Source organism: Xenopus laevis, chromosome 8L (assembly GCF_017654675.1).
Source record: "Xenopus laevis strain J_2021 chromosome 8L, Xenopus_laevis_v10.1, whole genome shotgun sequence".
NCBI classification, from domain to species: Eukaryota; Metazoa; Chordata; class Amphibia; order Anura; family Pipidae; genus Xenopus; species Xenopus laevis.
In genome coordinates this window covers 118,972,726-118,989,311 of record NC_054385.1, presented here as the reverse complement: position 1 = coordinate 118,989,311, position 16,586 = coordinate 118,972,726, and positions in this window count along the sequence as shown.

The window sequence follows — 16,586 nt, the reverse complement described above, 5'->3', positions numbered from 1 at the left end:
TACATAGCGGGACAGTCACACACATCAGGGTTCGGGGACTTTGTACAGAGCTGTGCAACTACAGGAACTAACGGTTTGTTTATCTCTAGTACCTGGTGAGGAACGTGGGCGTCTCTACACTGGGGCAGCTTGAGGTGACTCCACCTGTCAGGGGCAATTGATGAAATCCCATTGCTCTATAGCTTTATTCATCCCCTTGCCATTATTTCTCTGTGAATGAAATCTTAGCTTAGCTTTTTAATACAATATTTAGGAGTACAAAGACATATTTGCCCATTCTGGATTAGACAAATATGTACTTTCCAAAAATATATGGTATCCTGCTGTAGGCATTTAATAAACCTATGTCTTATTGTAGACAGTCACTATTTAGTGGGCTGGTGGGGCTGTTTGGGCCTCAGTAGAGGTGTAAAGGAGAGTGTTCTGCCCCCCACCGAAAAATCTTCAGAGGGGCCCATTATACATAGCTGTCACTGCCTGCAACCCCCCTTCCCCTGTCACATGATGACACAGGTGCAAGTACAACACAATTTAAGGAAGAAGAGGTGGGGAGGGGGATTTTAATGTTGTAGAACAATGATCCCCAACAGTAGCTCACGATCAACATGTTGCTCACCAACCCCTTGGATGTTGCTCCCAGTGGCCTCAAAGCAGGTGATTATTTTTGAATTCCAGGCTTGGAGGCAAGTTTTGGTTGTATAAAAACCAGGTGCACTGCCAAACTGATTCTCCTGTAGGCTGCCACAGTCCACATCAAATAGCCAATCACAGCGCTTGTTTGGCACCCCCAGGAACTTTTTGTATGTTGCTCTTCAACTTTTTTTTATATTTGACCATAGCTCATGGGAAAAAGTTTGAGGATCCCTGCTATAGAGGAAGTTGACCCAGTAGTCCAGGCCCCCCGATTCCCCGGCCCCCCCCCTGCAACTGTGGGCTCTGATTCCTCTATAGTTACGCCACTGGGCCTCACTGTACTTGGAATGCTTGGGCATTTTTTTGGGGGTTTTTTTGGGGTTGCCATCTGTCCAGTTTTGAACAGGTCAGGTTTTCAGGGTACAGTTCAAACACCATGAACCGCAGTTTCTGACTTCTGAAAACCAAACAAAAATGATTCCTCTCTGCTTGCATCTTATCTTGTATCTTGTCTGCAATGCCACATGCAAGCTTTCATCCTATAGATGCACAAAGTCATTTCCAAACTTATCCCAAGTACAATCTGCCTTAGTAACTGAGCAGTGAGCACATCTTTTTGGCCACATCACGTAGCCCTCCCTTATGTGTCACTTGATACCCTGTCTGAAGCAAAGAGAGGGAAAGAGATGCTGCTGAACCTCTCCCTGGTTGTATCCCCTCCCATATTGTTCCCATACCCCTCTGTGCATAGTGTGTCAGAAGAGCTTGCAGTCATCAACTAACAGTGGAGTGACAGGACAGCAGCACCTTTTGCTAATACAGTTAGTACCCAGAAAGAACCCAGAAAAAGCACACGCTCTTGAAGCCAACCAATTTGGATACAATTCTATTTTATTTAATAAAGTTAAAACAGGGTATCCTGATGTGTTTCATATCTAGAGATACATAATCATAGGTTTCTCTTCTTCTTCTTCTTCCTTATAGGCCAGGTCTATAATATCCACATTGCACAGTAGATTTGTCTTTGGTGCAAAATCTGTAGGTAAGAATAAGACTATGTCAGTATATTAAACACAGTTGAATAAAACAGACTCTAAATATTAAACTACATGGAACATTCTACATAGTAAGATATAAGTCTCACCATTAGTTCATTATGTAACAAGGTAGAAAAGGTTCTGCAACTCGACGTCTCTCGCACTTCAATAGTATTAAATGTCGGGCATCACGTTCCTCTATTCAAAATATTTCAGGCCAGCGTTGTGAAAGAAGTTTTCCAAAAATTGCCAAGATGAAATGAATGCGCAGTGGCCCGTACGCCCAATGAAAGAATTGACTGATTTGGGCAGATCGAAACTGACGTCGTATCTCACAAAGTTGCAGTTCTTGTTGTTTAGAATAGGCTCGAGGATGTTTCGGAGCATCTCACTATAAACAGTTCCTGAAAAGGAAACAGCAGAACATTGTTAATAAGTACACAGTAGCCTTTCCATTACAAAGAATGACTGTGGATTTATCCAGCAAAGACTTGTGCACCTTCTTAATGTGTAAAAAAAAAAGTTTTTTGCAACTAGAACTATTTAGCACGGGTCAACTCTCCTCCAGCCAAGAGGCCTACTTTCCTTAATCTGTTGCATGTTCTGTGACAAACAAACCTGTAAAGGATCACAGCAGTGTGCAAGGCATTGTGGTTGTCTTGGCTGGTGGAGAACTGCCTATTGCTTTAGTGGAACATGTTATCCGTTCAGTAGACGTATGTTTAAAAGTCAGACTCTTACCTATCTTAGTTCCTTTCAGAGCAGCTTGGCACATTTCAATACGAGTGGAGTGATAGGGAACAATGTAATCTTGTAACGAGCTCACTAGAATCACATTCTTGAAGTGCTCCAATCCTGTAATACAATAACATTCACCATGAGATTCCAGAACAATGTTAAGGCATCAATACAGACATATTCCATGAAATCAAATCATTAATTTGCAATAAGTTACTCAAGAGTATTGGGTCGATGTCATTAAAATAGTGGCTGCAGATATCTTAAAATACTACTTCACTGGTTCTGGTTAAAATATTTAGCAAACGTTTCTAATAAAACTATCAAGCCACAATAGTTTTATTTTGGGGTTTTGTACAATTTAAAATACAGAGGAAATTCATACAAAAGTCAGGACATATGTCTTACCTGTTTTCTGGCTCAGTTTGTAGAGGAACGTTTCTCTTGGGTCTTTGTTATCTGTGAATGCCATCTGCGATACGGACACAGAACTATCGAACAGCTGCTCCAACCACAGGCCTATAACAAAAGACATGCACATATTTATTAAATGTATTATATGAAAGCATGTTAACGTGAACTGAAATGTAGGTAAAGATACAGGGTTATATTATCAGGAAACCCACTGCATCTTGACAGTTCCAAAATACAGCCGTGATCTTTCCCATATAAGATATAAAATGTATAATTTTATATTTTTTTACTTTTGACCTTTTATAATTTTATATCCCTTATACATGTAAGCTAAATCCATGTACATATATGTCTTGTTGTTTCTAATCTTTGAATTACTTGTCTATAATAAAACAAAGTAGACAGTAAATCCCTACCAGCTGTAAACAGATTCCTGCTGTGGCACATAAGTCCCATATGTGGTCCACCAAAGGAGAGGAACGTGTGCAGGTTTCCAAGGAAGGCTTCAAATTCAGGTCTCCAAAGAGCTGCGCGAATTACCAGAGCGCCCAGAGAGAAGCCAATAAAGCTGCGGGGAGAGGAAAGTAACATTACTAAAAAAAATCATACATATTAATATATAGAGATATAGAGATTATTGCTAATTGCTGTACCTGATTCTGGTAATAATGAGCTTTTTGCCTGTTATATGCTCTAATATTTCAGTTAGGAGAACGCTGGCTAAACAATCAATATCAGCAGAGGTGCATTCCTGTAAAGACATGAAAAAAACACAATAAATATTGCATCAGGATTAAAGCAAGACATGCACAGAGACCGGCACTAATGAAAACATTATAGTTGCCATAATAACAGCATATAAAATAGCAATAATAAAGGGCCTATCTGCTAACAATCTGCAACAATAATCTTCGAAGACCAATGCACTTCCTGTCTTGTCGCTGCGATATTTTTCATGCAATTTAATAATTTTTCTATATATTTTTGCATATCAAACACCACAGAAGAAAATTTTCTTCAAAAGGATTTGCATTGATCGATCTATAATAGTGTCAATTTGTTACAGATCAGTTGTTACATCAATATGTCAAAATGATCTTTATGGGCCCCACTGCAACTGATCATTTGATATTAATCATCAATAAACTCATAAAATGCTAATGATAAAATGATACATATGTAAGGATAGTTACATGTTATCATCAGTGCCTACTAGTTTACATTGAGCTGAGGTGGATATAATGTTTGAACAATTTCATATAGGAATAGAGATGATCCCCTAGAGATGCAAAGACATACGTACCTTGTTGTACATAGACATAAGGAAGTCCATTTTCCCATGTGTCACTCCACACTCGATGTAAGGTCTTACAAATACAAGATCATGTTCGGAACCTAGAGTAGAAAAAAAGCAGTTTTTTAACAGGGCAAGGCAATGGTATATCATGGCTTCAGAATCCAATCTTAAAATATTTTTTTACTTACCAGCTCTGCCATGTACACAGACTATTAGATGTGTTCCATCATCTTCACTACTGGAGTTGTCTTTGGAACCTATAATAAAATAAAATAGAAAAAGTCAATATAATCAAAGTAACGCACTCAGTCATTCAAAATCGAATGAAAAAAATCAAAGTATAACTTGCCAGTAGGATTGTTCTGATTCACTTTGCACGTAGGTATAACTTGCTCCCAAAGGAGTTTCTTTTCTCTGATCTCATGCAATAATCTACACAATAAAAACACACAATGTTGAGTCATGTAAAACTGTCCATTGAAACACAAAATAACAGCAGCGATATTAGCATTTATTTTTGTTCACTGGGGTGTTGTTGCTATTCTGCTCTATGACTTAATATTCTAAGAATATTATATGATCGATTTCTATGAATAAAATATACATCCATAGGATACTGTGGGTAACTTATGTCCTGCCCTTTAAGACTGTTGGGCCTCACATTCCTTGATGTACATTTCTTAACTGTAGCTCACTTTTAACCCATTAAAGAAGAAAAGTTAATACCGTCATATTTTTTTACATATAATGATATAATTAGGGATATTTAGAGTAAAAAAAAAGTGTTGGCTGATATATTCATGGTTTGTTGGAAGAGCTATATATATCTATCTATATATATGTATATATATGGTCTTTTTTTATTTTTATATACTGGTCTTACCGAGCACCCAGGCAAAGGACTTGGAACAGAGTGCTGTCCACTACAATAAGATATATATATATATATATATATATATATATATATATATATATATATATATATATATATATACCGTATTTGCATCTGATTTTATGAGATTGCATCAGAGAACATAAACTTTACATAACATTAATGATCTGTACAAACCACCAATGGGGTAAATACTACTGCAAGGCCACAGTAATCTGTAGCAACCAATAAGATTATCCCTTTCCAAAAGGTGACTGGAACATCACATGCTGATTGGTTACTCAAAGTTACTGGTGGAAAATATACAACTTCTATGTAATATTGTGCATAGTAAGTGCCCTGGCTGCTGTCTCCCTCTCTTTGTAGAAAGATAGTTAAATAGGTAGATAGATAGATAGATAGAGAGAGAGAGAGAGAGAGAGAGAGATGATTTATAGAGAGAGAGATATAGATTTATAGAGAGATTAATAGAGATATAGATCGATAGATCGAGAGAGAGAGATATACATACAGAAATAGATGATAGAGAGATAGATAGATAGATTAATCGAGAGAGAGATGGATAGAGAGAGATAGATTGATAGAAAGATGATAGATAGATAGAGAAGGAGAGATAGATAGATTGGTATAGATGATAGCGATAGATAGATAGATAGATAGATAGATAGATAGATAGATAGATAGATAGATAGATAATAGATAATAGATAGATAGATAGACAGATAGATAAGGAGAGATAGATAGATAGATAGATAGATAGATAGATAGATAGATAGATAGATAGATAGATAGATAGATAGATAGATAGATTAGATAGATAATAGATAGATTGATGATAGATAGATAGATAGATAGATAGATAGATAGATAGATAGATAATAGATAGATAGATAGATAGATGATAGATAGATAGATAATAGATAGATAGATAGATAGATAGATAGATAGATAGATAGATAGATAGATAGATAGATAGATTAGATAGATAATAGATAGATTGATGATAGATAGATAGATAGATAGATGATAGATGATAGATAGATAGATAGATAGAGAGAGAGAGAGATGATTTATAGAGAGAGAGATATAGATTTATAGAGAGATTAATAGAGAGATAGATCGATAGATCGAGAGAGAGAGATATACATACAGAAATAGATGATAGAGAGATAGATAGATTAATCGAGAGAGAGATGGATAGATAGAGAGAGATAGATTGATAGAAAGATGATAGATAGATAGAGAAGGAGAGATAGATAGATTGGTATAGATGATAGCGGATAGCGATAGATAGATAGATGATTGATAGATAGATAGTTAGATAGATAGACAGATAGATAAGGAGAGATAGATAGATAGATAGATAGATAGATAGATAGATAGATAGATAGATAGATAGATTTTCTATAAGTACAATATCACATCCTTTACCTGATTCTGGATATTATCAGAATGTTCGATTCTATATGTTTCGCAATTTGGCTCAGAAGACGATTTGCCAAAGAATCATATTCAGCCAGAGTTTCTTCCTACAAGCAAAACAAAAAAATATTATAAGTGATTTAAAATAAATGCAGCATTGCCTTAAAAACAGAAGAATCAGAAGAACAGCAGAGACATAATGCCTTGGCCATTGTAATGACTATATTTATAATGCCCCTTTCCTCTAGAAACTTATAGGGTGTGAATTTAATAAAACAATTTGAAACTTTTTCAGAACTCTGACATGATAAAGCTGCAACCAGCTCTCCCCCAGATTAGATTTCCTATGATCATTTGGCTTCTACAATATTGTTTCAATAATCAAGAAATAGCAAGGGACAAGCAGATAATATATCCCATAATAATTTCTCCCTCAGACATTGATATTGTGATGGCTTTATACTGTACCTTGTTTCCTACATGTCCGATGACAGCAGTTCTTCCACCAAGACATCCGTATACAAAGGTAATTGTGAGCTGCTGATCTATATCACAATAAGTAGGTCTCATCCTGATAAGCACAGATATTCCTTCATTTGAGCCATTGTCTAGCATCAAGCTCAGAGTAAACTTCTTGGGACGGTCTGTGGAAAGGAACCGGCATATCCATTCTCTCAGTTCTTTTTTAAACTCAAATAACCTAAAAAACAAAAGATATATGTTTAGGCTAATACTAACTGACACCACTAGGGGAAATCCAAAATTCTGAATGAAAACACATCAACCTACTTTAACAATAGCGTATTGACTAAGCAAACTATAGTCTTAAGTACACAAATAATTCTGTATTTGCTTTAGCACAGCAGGAGACGTCTGTGTCTCTCGGCTTAAGTTTCTTGGGCTTCACATATGAATTATTTGTAGAAAACAAATGTCCCCAGTGAGGTGTTTGAATTCCATACCCAATGGTTCGGCCTCTGCTAGCCTGGCTTTATGATGAATAAAATTTTTTTTTTTTTTATATATTCTTATAAACAGCAATAAAAATCCAGCTGCTCCATTACAAGGAACTGAACTCAGGTGACTATATGTAAAGATAAAAAGTGATCCTTGGAGTCATACTTATTTAGGATTGTTATGGCTCTTGATATAGTTTACTATTTTAACATTTTGTGCATTATATTTCTATTTGGTAGAGATCAGAACTTACCCATTCCTCAAAGGAGATGGCATGTCGTAAAATGAGTCACTTAAATCAGGATGTGCTTTGATCCGGAATGACTTCAGTTTCTTGCGCGGATCTTTAGTACAAGCAACAGGGGGAGATTTAACATCTTCTGAACAATCTAGAAAATCAAAATTTTAAACGTTAGCAGGAAAATGCCTTTCCAAACACACTCATATATAGAAAAGTGATATTGTCGTTCAGTCAGTACGTAATTCTACGTAATCTCAGCGTCCGGAGATACGTTGGTATTTTAGAAATACGTATTTAAAAGATAATAATGAATGGAAGGAGTTCTGGATGAACAACTATCACACACTGAGGCAGCAGCACTTGTGGATTCTTTCCATACGTACCTATTGCGTCAGGCTCTAAGTACCGGTCTTCAAAGATCACGGGAGCAGATTTTGATACTATGTCCACGTCCTGGCACTCGAGAGAACAACTGACTTTTGGAGAGTTTTTGACTTCTTTATGAATCTCTTTATGCCTTTGAGCGCTGCAATGAGAAACGGGGTTTTATATTAAGAAATAAATCACATCCAGAGATCAGTAAACTAAAAACTGAGGGATGTAACAAAAAAGCTGTAGTATCCAACAGCAACCAATCCTATAATATTAAACACCTGATAATCAGACCAATAATATCTGCTGTTTGGTTGCTAAGGTTACTAGACTTATGGTAAATGTGTTCCATTTATTACATTAACGTGACATTTTCATATAAACGCATCTCTTAGAGGTAAAACTGTAAAGGACTGTAAGGGGCAAATTTACTTAATTAACCCTCGATATTCGACTATCGAAGTTAAATCCTTCGACTTTGAATATTGAAGTCGAAGGATTTACTGCAATTCGTTCAATTGAACGATTAAATCCTTCGAATTGTTCAATTCGAAGGATTTTAATCCATCGATCGAACGATTTTTCTTCGACGAAAAAAAGATTGGAAAGCCTATGGGGACCTTCCCCATAGGCTAACATTGACTTCGGTAGGTTTTAGGTGGCGAACAAGGGGGTCGAAGTTTTTTTTTTAAAAAAAGAGACAGTACTTCGACTATCCAATGGTCGAATAGTCGAACGATTTTTAGTTCAAATCGTTTGATTCAAAGTCGTAGTCGAAGGTCGAAGTAGCCCATTCGATGGCCGAAGTAGCCAAAAAAAAAAAATGAAATTCAAAGTTTTTTTTATTCTATTCCTTCACTCGAGCTAAGTAAATGGGCCCCCGAATGTCCATAAAAGTGTGTAAATGTAATATTCCCCAATCAGATAACAACTGACTCTCTCTAAACATAAATATTTGAAGAACCATTGTACTCACATCTTCTCATCATATAAAATAGCTTCTTGTCGGGGATGGTCAGTAGAAAAGAACAGTTTCTTGAACTTTTCTTCCTATAAAACAATAAAATAGACACAGTTCATAAGCACAACCTTGAGAGAAAACAGCAGTGTAAATCAATAAATACAGTCATTCCGAAGATTGAGCACTAAAGTGTAAGATTGAGTACTAAGGAGTAAGATTGAGTACTAAGGAGTAAGATTGAGCACTAAAGTGTAAGATTAAGCACTAAAGTGTAAGATTGAGCACTAAGGAGTAAAATTGAGCACTAAAGTGTAAGATTAAGCACTAAGGTGTAAAATTGAGCTCTAAAGTGTAAAATTGAGCACTAAAGTGTAAGATTAAGCACAAAGGTGTACGATTGAGCACTAAAGTGTAAGATTGAGCACTAAGGAGTAAGATTGAGCACTAAAGTGTAAGATTGAGCACTAAGGAGTAAGATTGAGCACTAAAGTGTAAGATTGAGCACTAAAGCGTAAGATTGAGCACTAAAGTGTAAGATTGAGCACTAAAGTGTAAGATTGAGCACTAAGGAGTAAGATTGAGTATTAAGGAGTAAGAGACACTGTAAGAGGAAAGCTGCCTCTGCCCTCAATCCAATTCAATCTGCATTTTACCTTTATTTGTTGCTTTTCTTTACTCTCCAAGGAGGATTGAAGAAATATTCCCCACAGATTCAGAAGTTGCGATGACAGTTCTATTAGGCTGGCATTTATTGCTTCTGCCAGATCATTGGGGTCTTCGATTTCCTATGGTTAAAATATTCAATAATCAACACATTGTGTAAACATAGGGAATAAAGTATGTAAAGCACTTTTTTAATACCCCAATATTATAAGGAAACTAGTTTGGGGTGGCAGTTTAGTATCATATTATAGAATAAGCGGTGAGCAAACTTACCGTCACTTTGTCAGATAACTCACTGAGCCGGGCTTTCATATCAAGTTTTTCTGAGGAGGAAACAAAGACAATACAAATTAGCAGTGAAACAACAGCATTATATTACAATTGACAATAAAGTTTTGTATAACTAAGAATAGAAGCTGTGTGTGTTACTTTGCTGCTGTGATTTAAAAAATGGAGAGGATCAGACTAGAAAGGAATGAGAGCCCCTAGAATATCGCAATGGTGTCTAAGAACACAACATGCTGTGAGTTCTTGGGAGTTCTCCACATTATTTTTGTAATTCACCAAGGAGAATTTAGAAAGCAAAGGGTTAATGTAATAAAACCAGGTCTACTAGGCCATAGTAACCAATGAAAAGGTACAAATTACTGGTCACCATCTTAAAAACAAGCCTGTGATTACTTGGGTTACCAGACATGGTTGAAAAATGAGCATCTTTTATTATATTAACCCACGTGTCTTCCTACAAGTAATAATTCTTTACCTTTGCCGTTAAAGGCTGTACGTCATGATCATCACTACTTGTAGCAGCAATGTAACCACCTGTTACCCACCACAGGCAACATCTCAATAAAATGAATAAGAGGTGCCTTGTTAGATTTGTAGGCAATAATTGTAGGTGCCCAGCTACTCGCGGTGCTTCCTAATGCTGGTGAGTGACCTGAGAGGAGTAGTGAGTGTTTTACAACCAAAATGCCCCATTTGCCACTGCCCTAATATTGACTCTATGAAGATACTATCACACTGCCAGTGTGTAAATTAACAGTCACTTAAATGGGCACTTTATTCGTTAATACCCATAATCTTTCAACTTCCAAGAGTAAAAAGAATGTGTTCATTGACTCATCAATATCTATTATCTGTTTTTGATGTCGGGTGGTCAAAGAAAGATCAATGTTTAAATGAACTTTAAAGTTGAACATAACCTAAAGAACAGGCCAAATACGTGGCACAAAATAGAAGCAATCACATACCAAGCTCCAGCTGGCGTGAGGAAGGTAGCGTTTCTGATACGGAGGTGATATAACTGTACAGTCCATCATAGGAAAGCAGCATGCAGGATCGTAGTGTTGAAAGGAAACGGTAGGCATGCTGCAAGTATTTCTCTTCTATCACAAAGCTTTTACCCTAAAATAGAGAAACAGAGTCATGAAGCAAGAAAGAAAGCAAAGAGGACACAGAGCAGTACAAGATGGTGCCCTACTACCCCACAGCACAACTGTGCATTCTTTTGCCAGTTAAAGACATAGGTGCAATGGTGAGACTCGCTGGGGTTCAGGAGGAGGGAGGAAGGCAGTTAGAGGGGACCTGGGGTTGTCTATGAGCTTTTGTTCTCATTTAAAATCCCACTCACAGAATTGTTTTTACCCTCTGGAAGGCTCAAATACAACTTCGTGTTTGTTACTTACATCTGCTGCCAATTTCTTTTTGAAGCTTTTGCCAAAAATGATACTTTCTAACGTCGGTATTGTAGGCTTTGTCCACCGGTTTGGAAGAATTCTTTGGAAAACGGAGCTTTTCTCGGGAAAGCTATAAAAATAACAAATATATGTGTTATCTTGAAATTGCTATTATTTCTTAATGGAATAGTAAAAAATGTCATCATCTATAGCTGACGATAACAATCCGTGTACTTACATCTTCAGTGGGGGTTGTAATATAACCAACAGGCCATGAACCATGATCGATAGCCTCGAAAGTGTCTTAAAAACAATAGTCATGTGATCATGAATCCCTCGATGCAGGTTAAAGTGCAGTGTCATCTCCTCGCTGCAGATTGGTGCCGAATTCTTACATTCCTTTAATCTGTTCAGATAAAACCAGAAGATCGATGTGTTAAACACAAATCAGATTTCCCTAACCCATCAGTCTTGTTAGCTTTATTGTATTAGAATGAATTATATGCTAATTTATGGAACAATATTGCCACTTTACCAAGGCTATTGGGGTTGTTCACCTTTAAATTAACTTTTTAGTATGATGTAGAGAGTGATATTCTGAGACAATTCGTAATTGGTTTTCATTTTTTATTATTTGTGATTTTTTAGTTATTTAGCTTTTTCTTCAGCAGCTCTCCAGTTTGCAATGTCAGTAATCTGGTTGCTAGGGTCCAAATTCCCCTAGCAACCATGCATTAATTTAAATAAGAGACTGACATATGAATAGGAGAGACCTGAATAGAAATACCAGTAATAAAAAGTAGCAAAAACAATACATTTGAAGCCTTAAAGAGCATTTGTTTTTAGATGGGGTCAGTGACCTCCCATTTGAAAGCTGGAAAGTATCAGAAGAAAAGGGCAAACGATTAAGGGGCCCATTTACTCAGCTAGAGTTAAGGAATAGCGGAAAAAAAACTTTGAATTTCAAATGTTTTTTTTGGCTACTTCAACCATCGAATGGGCTACTTCAACCTTCGACTATGACTTTGAATCGAACGATTCAAACTAAAAATCGTTTGACTATTCGACCATTCGATAGTCGAAGTACTGTCTCTTTAAAAAAACTTCGACCCCCTAGTTCGCCACCTAAAGCCTACCGAAGTCAATGTTAACCTATGGGGAAGGTGCCCATAGGCTTTGCTATATTTTTTTGGTTGAAGAAAAATCGTTCAATCGATGGATTCAATTCAGCAGTCGAATATCGAGGGTTAATTAACCCTCGATATTCGACCTTAAGTAAATTTGCCCCTAAGAAAAAACTATTAACAATAAATAATGAAGACTTATTGAAAAGTTGCTCAGAATTAGCTATAACTTAGAGGTGAACCACCCCAGGTAGAAAATCAATTTCTATGTAAGTCTAACTGGCCAATACAAGGGTGGTCGGGTGAAGTCCCCTCATTTTGGCCCCTTAAACATTTTCCAGTAAAGCAAAATCATTAAAGCAATGGGAAATGAAGCACAAACATGGGGTCATTGTTTCAATATATTCTTCAATTCTGATCATTTGTGTACTTACTGGTTGTGGCTTTCTGCATAGTAAATGTCGAAGATCATCTTGCTCTCCAGGGTATTCAGAGTCTCTTCAATCTGCCATTGCAAAGAAAATAGAAGAGACATAAGATACGGTATACAGAACACAGAAACACAAAGCTGATATAGAAGGCTTTTTATCACTTACTTTATTCTCATCCAGGAGGATATTGATGCTGTAGATCACAACGTCGTCAATTGTAACAGCACGTGTGGTTGTAAATACTGCAAATTCACTGCTGGAAAGGACACCGCCGTCGACTGAAGCTGGATATGCCAAATAATCTGAAACAGAATCATTTTACACAATTTACCAAACTATTACACAACAGTGAGAGCAAAGACTATGTCAACAATAAAAACGGAATTTAATAAAATGTAATAAAAAAAGAATTTAATTGTATTTATAATAACTTTCGATTAGTCAAATTTTGAATTTATAGGAGTTTAGGGGGGTGTATAAAAAACTCCCATGAATTCGAAATTCGACCCTTGATGAATGGGTCTGTAGATAAAGAGGTTTAAGTAACATTTACCTTTAGTATGAAAAATCTTCGCTTCGATTGTGTGAGGGACGCTCGTCGGAATCTCAAAGGAAGTCTTAATTTGCCAACACCTACAAGCAAAAACAAAGTTTTCAATATCAATATTCAAAATGTGACATTAAAATAAAACCCTCTCTGCCCCTCATAAATACGCTCAGTTAAAGGGAGGGGACATTTATTTGCCTGAATGCTTCTATGTACTCCTTTCATTGGTAGACAAGCAGCAACGTAACTAGAGGGGGGCGGGCCCTGGCGCGGCACGCGCAGCTGGGCCCCCCTTCGTATGCCCGGAACTGGCAGAATTTGTGGCGCGCAAGCTGGCGGGGGGGCCCTGAGGGGGTGCGGGCCCTGGCCCAATCGCACCCCCTGCTCCCCCCGGTAGTTACGCCACTGTAGACAAGATGCCCTTTGCTGCTGTCCATATACAGCAGTGATCCCCAACCTGTAGCTCGTGGGCAACATGTTGCTCTCCAACCCCTTGGATGTTGCTGCCAGTAGGCTTAAAGCAGATGCTTGTTTTTTTAATTCCAGGCTTGGAAGGAAGTTTTACTTGCATAAAAAACATGTGTACTGCCAAACAGATCCTCCTCTAGTCTGCCCAGGCCGGATTTACATAGTGGGCGCCCCTAGGCCCACTACCGTTCGTCGCCCCTGTCCCCTCCAGAGGGACAGGAGCAATGGGGATTGGCGCATGGGAAATTTAAATAGTTATTGTATCTCCAGCGCATCCCCAGTGTTTTTGAACCAACATGGGTGTGGTTGGGCAGCATGCTGCCCCCCTAAAATACTGCCACCCTAGGCCCTGGCCTAGGTGGCCTTTCCACAAATCTGGGCCTGAGTTTGCCAGTCCACATAGGGGCTACCAATAGGGTTGCCACCTTTCATTAAAATTTGCACTGGCCGGTGCTGGGGGCGGTAAAAAGAGGTGGGGCGTAATGTCAAAGGGGGTGGGGAGTGATTGCAAAGGGGGCGGATTCATGGCGTGCAATTGGACGTGCCGTCAAAGGGGGCGGCGTGCAATTGGCCAGGTGCCTAAGAAAAGGTAGATTTTGTGCAGATTGGGGCAGGCCAAGGGCTTTAGTTAGGGATATTACAAATTTACCGGCAGCTACATTGCCGGTAAATTTGTAATACCGGTCCCAGCCTTGGCAGGTGTTTTACCGGCTAGGCCGATAAAATACCGGCCAGGTGGCAACCCTAGCTACCAATAGTCAATTACAGCCCATATTTGGCACCCCAAGGAACTTTTCACATGCTTATGTTGCTCTCCAACTTGTTTTTAAATTATAATGTGGCTCATGGGTTAAAAAGGTTGGGGACCCCTGATATACAGTGTAAATGTGATTTCTTTGAAGGGGATGTCAATCCAAAAACAATTTGAATATGTTGCTCAATGTCAAAAGGCCCTAAAATGATTTTGCTGCAGGGCCCAATAACTTCCAGTTTTGCCATTGCCTCAACACTGACCATAGAACATTCTGAGAGCAATGCCTTAGAAGCTGCCATATTGAAATATGCTCAAAATCTAAGATTCAGCTCAGTCATAGGATTTTTTTTGGAAGATTTAGATTCAACCAAATTCGGACATTTAACCTAATCGGACTCCTTTTAAACCTTTAGAGACACTTACCCATTTCGTAGAGCAATCGGATTCTGAAATTGCTTTAGATGTAAAGAAAATTCAAGAGTAGCTTGGACTTTTTCCATTGATGATATTTGTTGTTTCAGGTTGATAAACTAAAAAAGCAAAAGAACAAACAGTGAGTGAGTCTAAATAGAAAATAATGTTAGTGCTTAAAATAATCTGTCAAAACGTCCTTTTTCTTAATGTCGCCATAAATGGAACAAAATCTCGAAAAAATATTGTACATCTTCCCTGGCGTGTGCAGGTTTGTGTTGCATGTGTGTAATAAACGATCCTACAGGTCAAACCCAAATCTGCAAAGCTGTAGACTAATGAACATTATTATATTGCAAAAATGCACTTTTTCATCAGTCTCATTATTGAAAAATGTTCAAATATGTTAAAATTCAAGATTATATAGGTTTTTTTCACTTACCTTGTTTGTAAAATGAAAAAAAATCGATGAAATTGTTGGAAAGTTTTCCTGCGATGCAACACGATGTGAGGATGCAGGAAAACTGATTTCTTATATGTGTTTACTGACTTAACCCAGGATGGCTTGTGATGTCATAATGGCACTGACTTATTTACTGATGACGTTGCCATGGTGTTTATTTGTTTACTGATGATGTCATAGTGGTACTGCTGTAAGGCAACTTTAGTGCCAACTGGAAAAGTAATTCACTGTCTAATGGATTCAATTTAAATTTGCTTTTTATTAAACTGTGCAATGAATGTTATTACACTGCAAAGCTTACGTTGCTCAATAAAAAGAGAAAAGTAAAAGAAAGACAAATGCAGAGAGAAGCTACAGGGAAACGGATCCCCTAATGTGTGTGTTTTATTTACTCACATCACACGGAGGTTGGTGATGTTATACCGGCGCGTCATGTGACCTGCTGTCCAGCGTCCCAAAGCTACAAACAGATTTTTAACTGACGCTTCAAATTAGCTCAGATGTTTTTCTCTTATTAAATCTGTATATGTACTGACTGTTACACATACAAAACGGATGATATCAGTAGAAAATAAGTGAGGCTTGAGAGCCGGATAAGTTTAAGCGCGACCATATCAGTCCTCATTCCCTGTGTTTTTTTCTGCCTTTATACAGGAGTTTATCTGTGATTTTAACTTCCATTTTTAATAAATTTCCTGTTTTTTACACCTAAAACCATTTTCCATACATTTGTACTAATGATAAATTCTATTTCAAAGAGTGAAACACCCCTCGGCTATTTATTTCTATTTATACATGTTGGTGGGAGCTGCCATAGTGTTTCCCTACAGTATAAAGGTGCAGCTTACTATGCACACAAAACTTTCCATCTCTTTATATGTAAAACATATGAGTGGGAGCTGCCATAGTGTCCCTTTAGAAAGTACAGAATGATTCTTCTCCTGCTTAACATTCCCTTGCTGCTTATTTCTATTCACACATAAGGGTGGAAGCCATAATAACACACCTGCCTTTGACATATGGGTGCATGTCGGTTGCTTGGCTTTAGATGTTTTCTTTACATTTGGGAGTAGGATGATGGT